A 12,900-nucleotide genomic window follows, 5' to 3' on the forward strand; every position below is an offset into this window, starting at 1 on the left:
TCTTTCTTTCTTTCTTTCTTTCTTTCTTTCTTTCTTTCTTTCTTTCTTTCTTTCTTTCTTTCTTTCTTTCCTTCCTTCCTTCCTTCCTTCCTTCCTTCCTTCTTTCCTTCCTTCTTTCTTTCTTTCTTTCTCTCTCTTTTTCTTTCTTTTTCTTTTCTTTTGTCTATAAAATGAGGGCATTGGAATAGATTATTTCTATGGTTGCTTTGTTGTTGTTGTTCAGTCATGTCTGACTCTTCATGATGCCATTTGGGGTTTTCTTGACAAAGATGCCAATTCCTTCTCCAGCTTATTTCACAGATGAGGAAACTGAGGCAAACTAGTTTAAGTGAGTTGCCCAGGGTCACACAGCTAGTAAGTGCCCGAGGCTAGATTTGAACCTGGGAAGATGTTTTCTGTGCACCATGGCACCACCTAGTGGCCCTCATGGTTGCTTATGATATGTTATAATGGGAAAAATAGTAGATTTGGAATCATAATAGCTCCAGACCCAATTCATGCCCCTGCTCTTCCACTAACTAGCTGTGTGATCCCAGGAAAGGGAAGAGGAGAGAGGGAAGAGAAGGAATAAGGGCATTTATATAGCACCTACCTTGTGTCAGGGCAGCTAGGTGATGTAATGAATAGAGTCCCTAGCCCTGGAATAAGGAAGATTGGAGCTCAAATCCAGCCTCAGACATGTTCTAGCTGTGTGACCCTGGGCAAGTCAATTAACCCTGTTTGCCACAGTTTCCTCATATGTAAAATGAGCTGGAGAAGGAAATAGCAAACTACTGTAGTATTTTTGCCAAGAAAATTCCAAATGGGGTCATGAAGAGTTAGACTCAACTAACTGCGGGGAAAAAAAAGTACCATGTGTCAGGAACTGACACTTTTTTCCCCCCTAAACAAATATTATCTTCTTCTTTGGTCCTCACAATGATCCTGGAAGGGAAGTGTCTTATTATCCCCATTTTACAGATGAGGAAACTGAGGAAAAAAAATAGCGATTAAGTTGCTTCCCCAGGCTCACATAGCTAGTAAGTGTCTGAGACTAGATTTGAACTCAGGTCTTCCTGTCTCCAGGCCCAGCACTCTTATCAACTGCTCTGTACTCATTTAATTTCTCTGGGCTTTGCATCTCTCATTTGTAAAAATAAGTAAGTAAACAAACAAACAAATAAATAAATAAATGAACAAACAAATAAATAAATAAATAAGAGAGGGAGTGATCTAGATGATCTCTAAGGTCCCTCCCCTTACTCAAAAGAGTAAGAGGTTCTTCTTCAAACATTTCTGACATTTCCCCCTGTACCCTTAAGCTCACTGAGAATGAGCAGCACGGACCTCATAAGCCAAAGGTACACAGAAAGACAGTGGGTGCACGGACAGACACAGGAAGCAACAAGTAATTAAAGGAAAACTTACAGAGCAGGCTGCGAATTAAACAGGAGTAGGTCTGCTGCAGAGGAGCAAGAAGAATGTGGAGGCAGAGGGGTAGCCACTGAGAGGTCATCAGGGAGGACAGAGAAGCGGCCAAGGAGGAGCAGGAGCAGTCCCAGAGGGACAGGAGTGAGGATGGGAGAAAAACACGCACACACACACAGACGTTAGTACATCTGGGGCACGACATCTGGAAATGATGTTGTACAAACCTTCCAGAGCTGGAAAGGGATTTAGGATTACACAGGGAGGGATAAACAAAGGTAGAATGGGATGACCAATGGCTTTGAGGCCAAGGACTAGGGTTTGAATCTCCTCTTTGCCTCACAGTACATAACCCTGGGTAAGTGACTGGATCATGGGATTGGAAGTAGGAAGCAACCTTCGAAATCAGTCAGTTCAATGCCCTAATTTTACTGATGAAGAAATTTAGGCCCAGAAAGGGGAATTAACTTTCCTCAGATAATATGATAATATTAGAAATAATAGAGCAGCTAGGTGGCACAGTGAATAGAGTGACCGGCCTAGAATCAGGAAGATCTGAGTTCGAATCTGTCCTCAGACTCTTATTATAGGTGTGTGACCCTGGGCAAGTCACTTAACCTTGTTTACCTCAGTTTCCTCATCTGTAAAATGAGCTGGAAAAGGAAATGACAAACCACTTCAGTATCTTTGTCAAGAAAACCCCCAATGGGGTCACAAAGAGTCAGACATCACTGAAACACCTGAACAACAATATATTTAACAGATGTCCTTTTGTGACATTAAAAGTAATACTCTTTACATAGCTCTTTGAGGTTTACAAAGCAATATATATGCACACATATATATACACACATACACACATACGACATATATATACACATATATATATATATATATATTCCTTTGATCCTTAGAAAAACCCTGTGAATTGGCAGTATTATAATCCCTATTTTATAAATGAAGAAACTACATCAGAGACAGATGAAGGCAGTGAATAGTTGAGCCAGAATTTAAACTCAGGCCCTCTGACTCCTAATCCAGAGATCTTTATGATCCATTCCATTACCTTCTTGAGCTTCAGTTTCCTTTTCACCTGTAAAATGGACATGATCCTAATACTTGCACTGTCTACCTGTCATGAAGAGAATGCTTTGTTGACTATAAAAAGCTAAAGAAATGTGAGCTGTTATTAAGCAAATATATGTATGTATTTGTATCCCCATCACTTAGCACATAGTAGGCATTTGATGAAATATTCATTCATTCATTCAGTCATTCATCTATTCTCATTCGTGTATAGTTGGGTTTAAATCCTGTCTCCACCTCCTGTGGGATCTTGAGCAAGCAGTCCGGTCTGACTGGGTCTTGGTTTCATCTGTTAAAATGAGGGAGGTTATACTACTTGGCTTTTATGTTCCCTTTATGGAATGATGGTATGATTGTAGGTTACTTACTCTCCCTGGGTCTCACCTTCTTTACCGGTAAAATAAGGAAAGATTGAACTAGATGATTTCTGAGGTCCTTTTCAGCTCTAAATCTCTGATGCTATGATCCTATGTTGAGTTAATTTCTATTACAACTATTTAGAAGGAAGGAAGGAGTATGAAAGTTAGAGTTGAAAAAACCCTGGACTTGGGAGTCAGAAGGTATGGGGTTTGTTTCTTAGCTCTGACACCTACTGCATGTATGTCTGTGGGCAAGTCCTTTTACCTCAGAGCCTCAGTTTCCTCCTCTGAAGAATCATACCTGCACTACCCATCTCACAAGGTTGTTAGAAGGTCCAAACGAGTATGCATGGGAAGATCTTTGTCACTGTCAAGTGCCATTGAAATTTGAGCCTTTTATTATCTTTCTCATGAGTCAGCCTATTTACCAAATATCTTGGGGCCTTCATTTATGATTTCCACTATATGATCCACTCACTAGACAAGGTGGCCAAAGAGGTTTCATGATTTCATCCCAGATAAATATTGACTTTGTCCCAAGATACTGTCCGACCATGAAGTGTTAAAATTTTGATATTCATGTCACAGCCCGAGTAAGGGAATGAATCTAAGATGAAAGTCTCTAGGCTGCCTGTACTTGTTTCAAATTCTCCAGATGTGGCTGTTGATCCATTGTTCCTATGCCACTGCCCAGATGCTCACTTGGCACCCTGACCACAATGGCACAATGAACCATTCATGCTTCTGGCTGAGTGTCCTCAGTTGGGGGACTCATCCATCTCCCGGTCAGCCAAGTTGCCTTCTTCACCATCTGTTGGGGCCCAGGTGGTGGCAGGACTCTCTAAAGAAGTTCTTTTCCTGCCATCTTTAATTCAGAAGTAAAGTACCAGCCTCAACACAGGCCTTCAAATGTCTAAGGGGTTTGGGAATGGGAAGGGTGGGAGGGGACAGACATGGGACCTTATAATACAGAATGTCAGACCGGGAAGAGACTTTAAAACATAGAAAATTGAATGTCGGAGTTAAAAAAAAGTCTTAGAACATAGAAGGCAAAATATTAGCACTGGAAGAGACCTTAGGACATAGAATATCAAGGATACCAGAGGTTCTTCAGAACATAGAAGACAGAATATTAGCACTAGAGAAGATTTTAGAAAATGCCTGATCCAATATTATCATTCTAGAAAATGTACCGAAGCCCAGAAAAGGTGACTTGTACAACTCACTGTGTGTCCTTGGGCAAATCACTTCTCCCTCTCTATACCCTAATTTCTTCATCTTTAAGATCAGCGATCTCTAAAGTGAATTATGGCTTTGATATTTTGTGGCCATATAATTCATTCAACAAATATTTAGCAAGTGCCTATTAGAAGCATACACCATTAGAGCTAGAAGGGACCTTTGAGATCATTTACTCCAACTTCATCATTTATTTATTCACTTTAAATTTTTATTGACATTTTTTTGTTTTTTACAACATCTTTATTTCCCAATGTATCTCTTCCCCCTCCCCTCTCCAGTGATCCATTCTTGTAAGAAAGAATGAAAAAAAAGAGAAAAAAAATTCATAATACTAACACAATTCAGTTGGATATGCAATGTTCCATACCCATACTCCTCCATCTATTCAAAAAAGGTAGGGGAGTATGTTTTTTCCTTTTTTCATTGAGGTCATTATATAATGTTTGATCATTATAATTACACAGAATTCAGTTTCAGGGTTTTATTGGTACCTTTTATTTTAACCTCATTTAACAAAGAGGAAACTGAGGCTCAATGAGAGGACAAATATTTTGCCTATATGACCTCATTTGATACTTAAAACAATCCCGTAATGAGATAGGTTAATTACATTCTTCACTGGACAGGGGGCAAACTGAGTCTCAGAGAAATGAAGTGACTTCCCTAGATGGCTTAACACAGCAAGTGATGGAGCTGCATCTTAAAGCTAGGGCTTCTGACCCCACAGCTAGCTCTCCCTTCCCTTTCCCAGTCTGCTGTGGAGAGCAGCATTTTGAGTCTTCCTCTAGTTAGTGGTTCTTTTACTAAGAAGCAGGAAGCTCATTCATAGCATTAGGAGGGAATGATTCACACACTACAGCCTGTGAGGGAAGGACGGCCATGAATTTCCGCTCCACTCAAGGAAATAAAGGCAATGAAGCAAGGAGCAGGCTGAGTGAGTGTGTGAGTGTTGGCCAAGAGCCTCCTCCTTAGCAAATATCTGATGGGAATTATTGACAGGAGACAATATGTTTTAATGATTCCTGGACTAATCCAGGGACCAGGGGCTAGAATGCAATTAGTCAGCTCCACTAATACATTCACCATGAGCAAAGGCTCACCCAAAATCAGATTATAAGATCCCAACCAAGCTACCCTGATAGTGTCTGCTTTTTTAACCAAGACTCCAGACCAATGAAAAGGACCATTCATTCTGCTTTCCTAGGCTCTCTCTCAAGAGCATACATATGTGTTGGAAAATATCTTCTTCTTTCTGGCAGGGTTGTCTCTGCAGACTAGTGTTCTGAGGCTCTGTTGGGTTCTTCATGGACAGCCAGTAGGTGGAACAACAAAAGCAGTAGACTTTAGAATCAGGTGGCCCAAGTTTGAGTCCTGGTTTTACCACTGTGTGACCATGGGCAAATAATTTCCTTTCTTTGAGACTTTGTTTTCTCATCAATGAAATGGGGATAATAATACTTATACTACCTGCTTCACAGAGCTGTTGCTATGAATGATCTAAGCACTTAATAAGCATATAAGCTTATTAGTACATATAAGCACTTAATAAGCAATTAAAAAACTATATAAACATCAGCTAGCATTACCCTTTGTAATGCTAACATTAGATGTCCCTGGGTTCTTAAAGGCTAAGCCAGATAAACAAAAACTGGCATGTTCTACTGAGTTGGAAAGATTGAATATAGGTTCAGCCATACAGTGCATGAATGTGGACTGAAAACCAGCCTGGAAAAGTGCTGAAAGCTCCATTTCCAGACAGCTGGCTAGTGGGTGATAAATGGCTCCAGCAACTCAAAAAACCCCAACAAAACCCAACATTTACTAAGGCGTGAAGGGGTATGACCTGTAAGAGTAGAAAGAGGATCTATATCAATGGAATTATGAATCTTTAGAAGTATTGTATTATTATTGCTGCTGCTGCTGCTGTTACTCTTATTGTTATCAATGAGAGATAAGGGGGTAGTGCATAGTGAACATGGGCTTGCAGTCACGATGACCCCAGTTCAAGTCTTTCTTCTGACACATGTGCACTGTGTGCTCCTGGGTAATTTACTTAACTTCTCAGTACACCAGGCAACTGTCTAAGACTCACAAGTCACAGAGAAGGTATAGATTTGTACAGGGAGAGGAAATTCTTTACTAGGAAATCCATATACTGATGAAATCACATCTCTGGTCTGTTGTCGATAATAATACCATCCCCTCTAGGACCTAGTGCATAAACATTGGCACACAAAGAGAGGGCACTGTTTTCTTTCTTAGGCGTCTTCCCTTGGCAGTAAACACACATGTAGCCTCAGGGGCAACACTCAGAGAGGAGACTACTTTGTCTAGCTTGGACCTAGTTCTCATCTATGGCCACCCAGCTCAATCCACTTCCCTAGTTCCCTCTATGCCTTAGACAGGATGGATTCAGACTAGTGGCAATGACCTCACTCTCAGGACACAAGAACAGGACGTGTCTCCTCATCAGTACTGTAGAGGCTGATCCAAAAAGACACATAAACACATAAAGTACTACTTTTTCTCTCTGGACCTTGGTTTCCTCCTTTGTTAAATGAAGCTTTTCAAACCATACAGTGTTATATAAATGCTAGTTAGAATCATTATTATAAACAAGGGGCTTGACCTTCACTGTGCTGCAACCCTGGGGACCCCCAGCCCTCCACCTGTCATTCCATCCGGCTTCTCCGCCCGCCATGGTCGACAAGGAAGCAGCCTTTGATGATGCTGTAGAAGAATGAGTGATCAACAGAGGATATAAAATATGAGAAAAAATGCTCCTTTTTGCTATGACTTAGTGATGACCCAGGCCCTAGAGTGGCTCAGCCTGACTGCACAGTGGCTTCCGGATGTAACCAGACCTGAAGGGAAAGATTTCAGCATTCGTTGACTTAGTCCTGGGTACACACACATCAGATGAGCAGAGCCATCTTGTGATAGCCAGTGTGCAACTCCCCATTGATGATGCTCAGTTTGATGCTTCTCACTATGACAGTGAGAAAGAAGAATCTGGAGGCTTTGACTCAGTTAGTGGGGAAATTGAAATTAAAATCAAGATAACCACGAAGGTGAAGTGAGCAGGGCCTGTTATATGCCCCAGAATCCTTGCATCATTCCAACAAAGACTGTATCCGGTGATATCCTTGTTTTTGACTACACCAAGCAACCTTCAAAACCAGACCCTTCTGGGAAGTGTAATCCAGACTTGCATCTCCGTGGACATCAAAAGGAGGGCTTTGGACTGTTGTGGAACCCAAATCTCAGTGGACACTTGCTTAGTGCATCAGATGATCATGCCATCTGCTTGTGGGACATTAGTGAAGTTCCACAGAAAGGTAAAGGAGTGGATGCAAAGACCATATTCACTGGATACACAGCAGGAGTTGAAGATGTTTCTTGGCACCTGTTCAATGAATCTCTCTTTGGATCAGTTGCTGATGATCAGGAGCTTATGATCTGTAACACACTGCCAAACAATACTTCTAAACCAAGCCACTCAGTGGATGCTCACACTGCCGAAGGAAATTGTTTCCCTCTTAATCCTTATAGTGAGTTCATTTGTGCCACAGGATCAGCTGGTAAGACAGTTGCATTGTGGGATTTTAGAAATCTGAAGTTGCATTCCTTTGAGTCACATAAGGATGAAATATTGCAGGTTCATTGGTCTCCCGTGGCACTGACCTCGGCCTAAATATCTGGGACTTGAGTAAAACTGGAGAAGAGCAGTCCCCTGAAGATGCAGAAGATGGGCCACCAAAATTATTGTTTATTTGTGGTGGTCACAACGCCAAGGTATCTGATTTCTCCTGGAACCCCGATGAACTTTCGATTATTTGTTCTGTATCCGAAAACAATATCATGCAAGTCTGGCAGATGACTGAGAACATATACAATAATAAAGACCCTGAAGGAAGTGTGGATCCAGAGGGACAGGAGGTCCTAGACATATCTACACTGGTGCTGATTTTTAGACTCCCTTTTCTTTTCAACCTGAGATTGATTTAACTCTGGTTTTGAGACAGACTTTTTTTTTTTGTCTGGACATTCTTTTATAGGCACCTGTTAACCCAGAGAGTAAATGATTTCTAACTATTAACTGTGGTGGGGCTTGACTCAGCAGAGCCACAGACCCATATTTAATTTTTTTCCAAGAACTTTTTACAAGCAAATCCAGCTCTAAAATCTGATTTAGACACAGGAAATGGACCACGAGTGTTTTATTTTTCTCCCTATGCTATAATTTCAATTTTTTCAGGCTTATTTAAGTAAAATTAGAATAGGGTAGGATTTATATCCAAGTGAGGAGTCTGAGCCACTGAGATATTAGCATTGTAAGGTGTCTGATCTGTTTGCCTTGTCAATAGAGATCCAAAGACTACAATTGGCATGGCTAACCTTCTAGGGTACAGATCATCCCTGCTGTAGACTGGCCTACCCCTGCCGGTTTCCTCTGTAACCAGTCAAAATTTCTTATTAAATTTTTTTTGTTTTATTTAATGTTTTTTTCTTCCCTAGTGACTGTTTACTCCCTCCTTCCACTTCTCATCTGGTGGGGTAGTTGTTATTCTCAAAGAAATTGGCTCATCTGGTGGGGGACAAACAGCCATGTGAAATGCGGGAACTGTATCTGCAAAATATCTTTGTTCACCTCATGTAGTTTTGCTTTCTAGTATATTTCTTGAGCTATGTTTTCATATTATTTCTTTCCTTTCTGTGAATTTTTTTTAACTTGGGACCACCAGTTTATAAAGAAAGTATATGTTTTTACCTGGCAGATGTACTACTGATAGACTACCCAGTAATCTGAAAACAGAGCAATTGGTAGCTGATATGTGCTTTAAAATTAAGTCTGGATGGCTTCTTTTCTTCCTTTTTTCTTTCTTTAAAAATTTTTTTCAACAAATCCCACACAAATGGAATTAGTTTTTGACCACTCATTTTATATGATGTCCTTTTGGGTAACTTGTACAACCAGTAGCCCATTACTGTCCATGACTAACTAAGTGCCTATGATGGAATAAATTGTTTTTCTATATAAAAATAACTAAATAAATAAATGATGGGGTTGAATCTTGAACCAGAAGAAGAGTGGAAGGAAAATACTTCCTTCCTATTGGTAGAGAGGTGGGAGACTACACATGGGGAGTACTGCAAATACTCTCAGATGTGGTTGATTCATTGGTTGCTTTTTCTTAACTGTTTTTGTTACTAAGGAAGGATTCAATAGGAGGAGAGGGGGATACAGTTCAAGCCAATACAATCAATCAGTCAAGAGTTCATTAAGCACTTACAATGTTCCAAACAATCAATCAACAAACATTTATTAAGCACCTACTACATGCCAGCCACTAACTGGCTGTGTTAAGCTCTGGGGATACAAAAGAGACCAGAGACAGTTCCTGCCCCCAAGGGGCTCACAATCTAATGGGGGAGACAACAAAAAAATAAATATACACAAACAAGCTATACACAGGATAAATAGGAAATAATTAAAAGTGAGAAGGCACTAGAATTAAGAGGGGTTAGGAAAGGCTTCCAGTAAAAGATGGGATTTTAGTTGGGACTTAAAGAAAGCCAGGGAAATCAGTAGGTGCAGCTGAGGAGAGAAAGTATTCCAAGCATAAAGGACAGCCAGAGAAAATGCCCAGAGTCAGAGGATGAAATATCTTGTCTGTGAATCAGACAGGTGGCCAGTGTCACTGGACTGAAGAGTAAAGTGTAAAAGGGAGTAAAGTATAAAAAGATTGGGAAGGTAGGAGGGTGCTAGATTACAAACTGCTTTGAATGCCAAACAGGATTTTGTATTTGATCTATTTGGCCACTGGAGTTGACTGAGTAGGGAGGGGGGGTGATAAGATTAAACTTGCAATTTAGGAAAATCACATTGGTGGCAGAATGGAGGATGGAATGGAGTAAGGAGAAATATGAGGCAGGCAGACCCATCAGCAGGCTATTAGGACAGTGCAGGCATGAAGGGAAGAGGGCCTGCTCTGGAGGTGGCAGAGTCAGAGGAGAGAGGGGGGCATTCTGGAGAGATGTTACAAAGGGGAAATCAGCTAGTCTTGGCAAGAGATTGGATTTGGGGGGTGAGAGCTAGTGAAGAGTCAAGGATGACTCCTGGGTTGTGAACCTGAGGGACTGGGAGGGTGATGCTGTCCTCAACAGGAAGAGGGAAGGTAGAGGGGGGCCGGGTTTGGGGAAAGATAATGAATTCTGTTTTGGATGTGATTAGTTTAAGACTCCTACTGGACATTCATTGAGATGTCTGCAAGGCAGGAGATGTGATACTGGAGGTCAGCAGAAAGGTTGAGGCAAGCTAGGTAGACTTGAGAATCATCAGAATAGAGATAGTAATTAAATCCATGGGAGCTGAGGAGATCACCAAGTGAAGTAGTCTAGAGGGTCCAGGACAGAACCCTGTGGGACACTTATGGTTAGAGGGTGTAATCCGGAGGGGGCTCCAGCAAAGGACCCATGGAAGGAATGGTCAGATAGGTAGAATGAGAACCAGAAGAGAGTATTGTCCCAAAAACCTAGAGAGAAGAGAGTATCAAAGAGGAGACAATGATCACCCATGTCAAAGGCTGCAGAGAGGTCAGGGAGAATGAGGACTGAGAAAAGGCCATTGGATTTGGCGACTAAGATTATTGGTTACTTTGGAGAAAGCAGTTCTGGTGGAATGGTAAGGTCAGAATGTGAATAGTAAGGGATAGTAAGGGTGGATAGTAAGTAAAGAGAGTGAGAGGAGAGAAAGTAGAGGCACTATTGTAGATAACCTTTTCAAGGAGTTTAATCTACACAAAGCAGAAGGAATATAGGACAATAGTTCATAGGGAAAAAAAATCATGTGAGGGTTTTTTCAAGATGTGAAAAACATAGTTTTTTCATACTGTGTTCTAAGGTCCTGTCCAGCTCTGACATTCTCTGATATTGTTACCTATGAGATACATGTTACTAGTATTACCTGGTTCAGCATTCATTCCCAGTGACCTTGGGATTGCTCAGCAATGGGTGGAAAATTCAGTTCCTCCAACCATTGCTACTTCTTCCCTCATAGCCAAAAGGAACTATCCATGCATTACAAACTTGGGCATGTTTGTAGGCAGTAGAGAATGAGCTAGCGGACAGGAAGAAATTGAAAATAAGTGATAGAGCAGGGATGACAGAGGGGACAATCTGTTGGAGGAGATGGGATGGAATAAGATCACTTGAAAAATTAGAAGGTTTAGCCTTAATAAGGAATAAGACCAACTCATCATGTGTTACAGGGACGCCAGGCACTGTACCAACAAGCATTTATTTATATGCAAGGCAATGGAAAGAATGTGTTATAAAAACAAAAGACATTAATAAAACTTAAAAATAGATAAATAAATTACATACACACACACACACACCTACACATATATATTCCCTTCCAGTTCCTACATTTTGTATTCTAAGGTGCCACCCAGTTCTGACATTCTCTGATCCTATTGCCTCTGAAACAAGTGTTACTAACATCACCTGGTTCAGCATTCATTCCCAGTGATCTAGAATCTAGATGCTCAGCAGGGGGTGGAAAATCTACTTTCTCCAACCATTGCTTCTGCTCCCTCCCGCATAACTAAAAGGAGCTGCCCATGTATTACAGGCCAAAGCTAAAGGCAGATGGACCTGCTGCTTCACGATATTACAAAGGCAGCAATTTTCAATAGCCAAAGAGATAGCACCTGCTCCAGCCAGCGAGGAGGCGGGTATGCTGCCATAGAGTTCCACAAGAATAGATGTAAAGAGGCCCCCATCAGACCTACTTTTCTCATCAGCTGGGACTCAGCGCACACAAACACCACACAAACAGTAAGGGAAAGGTTTCCCAACAACATAAAGGAGTTTTGAAGTTACATTTCATGAGGATCAGAGAATTATGGAATATTAGAGCTATAGGGGACCCAGGAATATAGAATAGAGGATTTGGAAGGAACGTTATGATAGAGAATCTTGAATATTGGAGCTAGAAGAATGTCAGGGCTGGAAGAGACCTTAGAATGCAGAATGTCAGAGTGAAAATTTGAGAACATAGAACTTAGACTTAAAGATTTTTTTAGGCCAACCCTATCAGTGTAGAGAAAGAAACTGAGGCTCTTAGAAAGGAAGTGACTTGCTCAAGGTCATACAGCTTGGTTGTCTCTGAGCTCAGACTAGAACACAGGTGTCTGATGATTGGGAGTTCTCTTTTCCCATTCTAGAATGTTATAGCTTTTTTTTTGTGCTGTTTTTTAGCTGAAAACATTTTTGCATTGTAGATGCATATGAGAAAACTTTAAGGATTTCCGTATCTGTGAAATCACATCGCAAAGCTGTTAATTATACTTGGGTGGGGGTGGGGGTGGGAGATTAAGGGGGCGGAGATGCCAAAACTTAAAATGCAGTGAGATCACAACTGTCTTTGCGAGAACATATGCTTGATCACAAATATTGGCACAGCCGGTCCAAGAAACTGACAGGCAGAATCATTTAGAAAGCAGTAGGCTGTTAGTGAAAGAGCAATGGGTTTGGAGTTAGAAGATGTGGATTCAAAATTAGACTCTACTCCTTGCTTATGGGGATGTCTCTAGGCCAGAGTTTCCCCATCTGTAAAATAAAGATGTTGGATTATGATCTCTATAGTTCTTTCAGACTATGAAAACCATGGAGGTGGGGTGGGGGAATCCTCTTTTTCTTAAACTTTTTATTTATTTATTTTTTATTAATTGCTACCTTTTTAGAGGGGTAGGAATAATTAATGCTTCTTTACCTGATAATGCTTTCCCACTCCTCTCGT

The 12,900-nt window shown here is 41.0% G+C and overlaps 1 pseudogene; it reads left to right on the plus strand.

The window, feature by feature from the left end:
* The first annotated feature begins 6,772 nt into the window (after positions 1-6,772).
* LOC114027581 lies at positions 6,773-12,477 on the plus strand (annotated as a pseudogene).
* Positions 12,478-12,900: the final 423 nt, after the last annotated feature.

The sequence above is a fragment of the Vombatus ursinus genome, unplaced genomic scaffold, assembly GCF_900497805.2.
Source record: "Vombatus ursinus unplaced genomic scaffold, bare-nosed wombat genome assembly UNPS02014863.1, whole genome shotgun sequence".
Lineage (NCBI taxonomy): Eukaryota > Metazoa > Chordata > Mammalia > Diprotodontia > Vombatidae > Vombatus > Vombatus ursinus.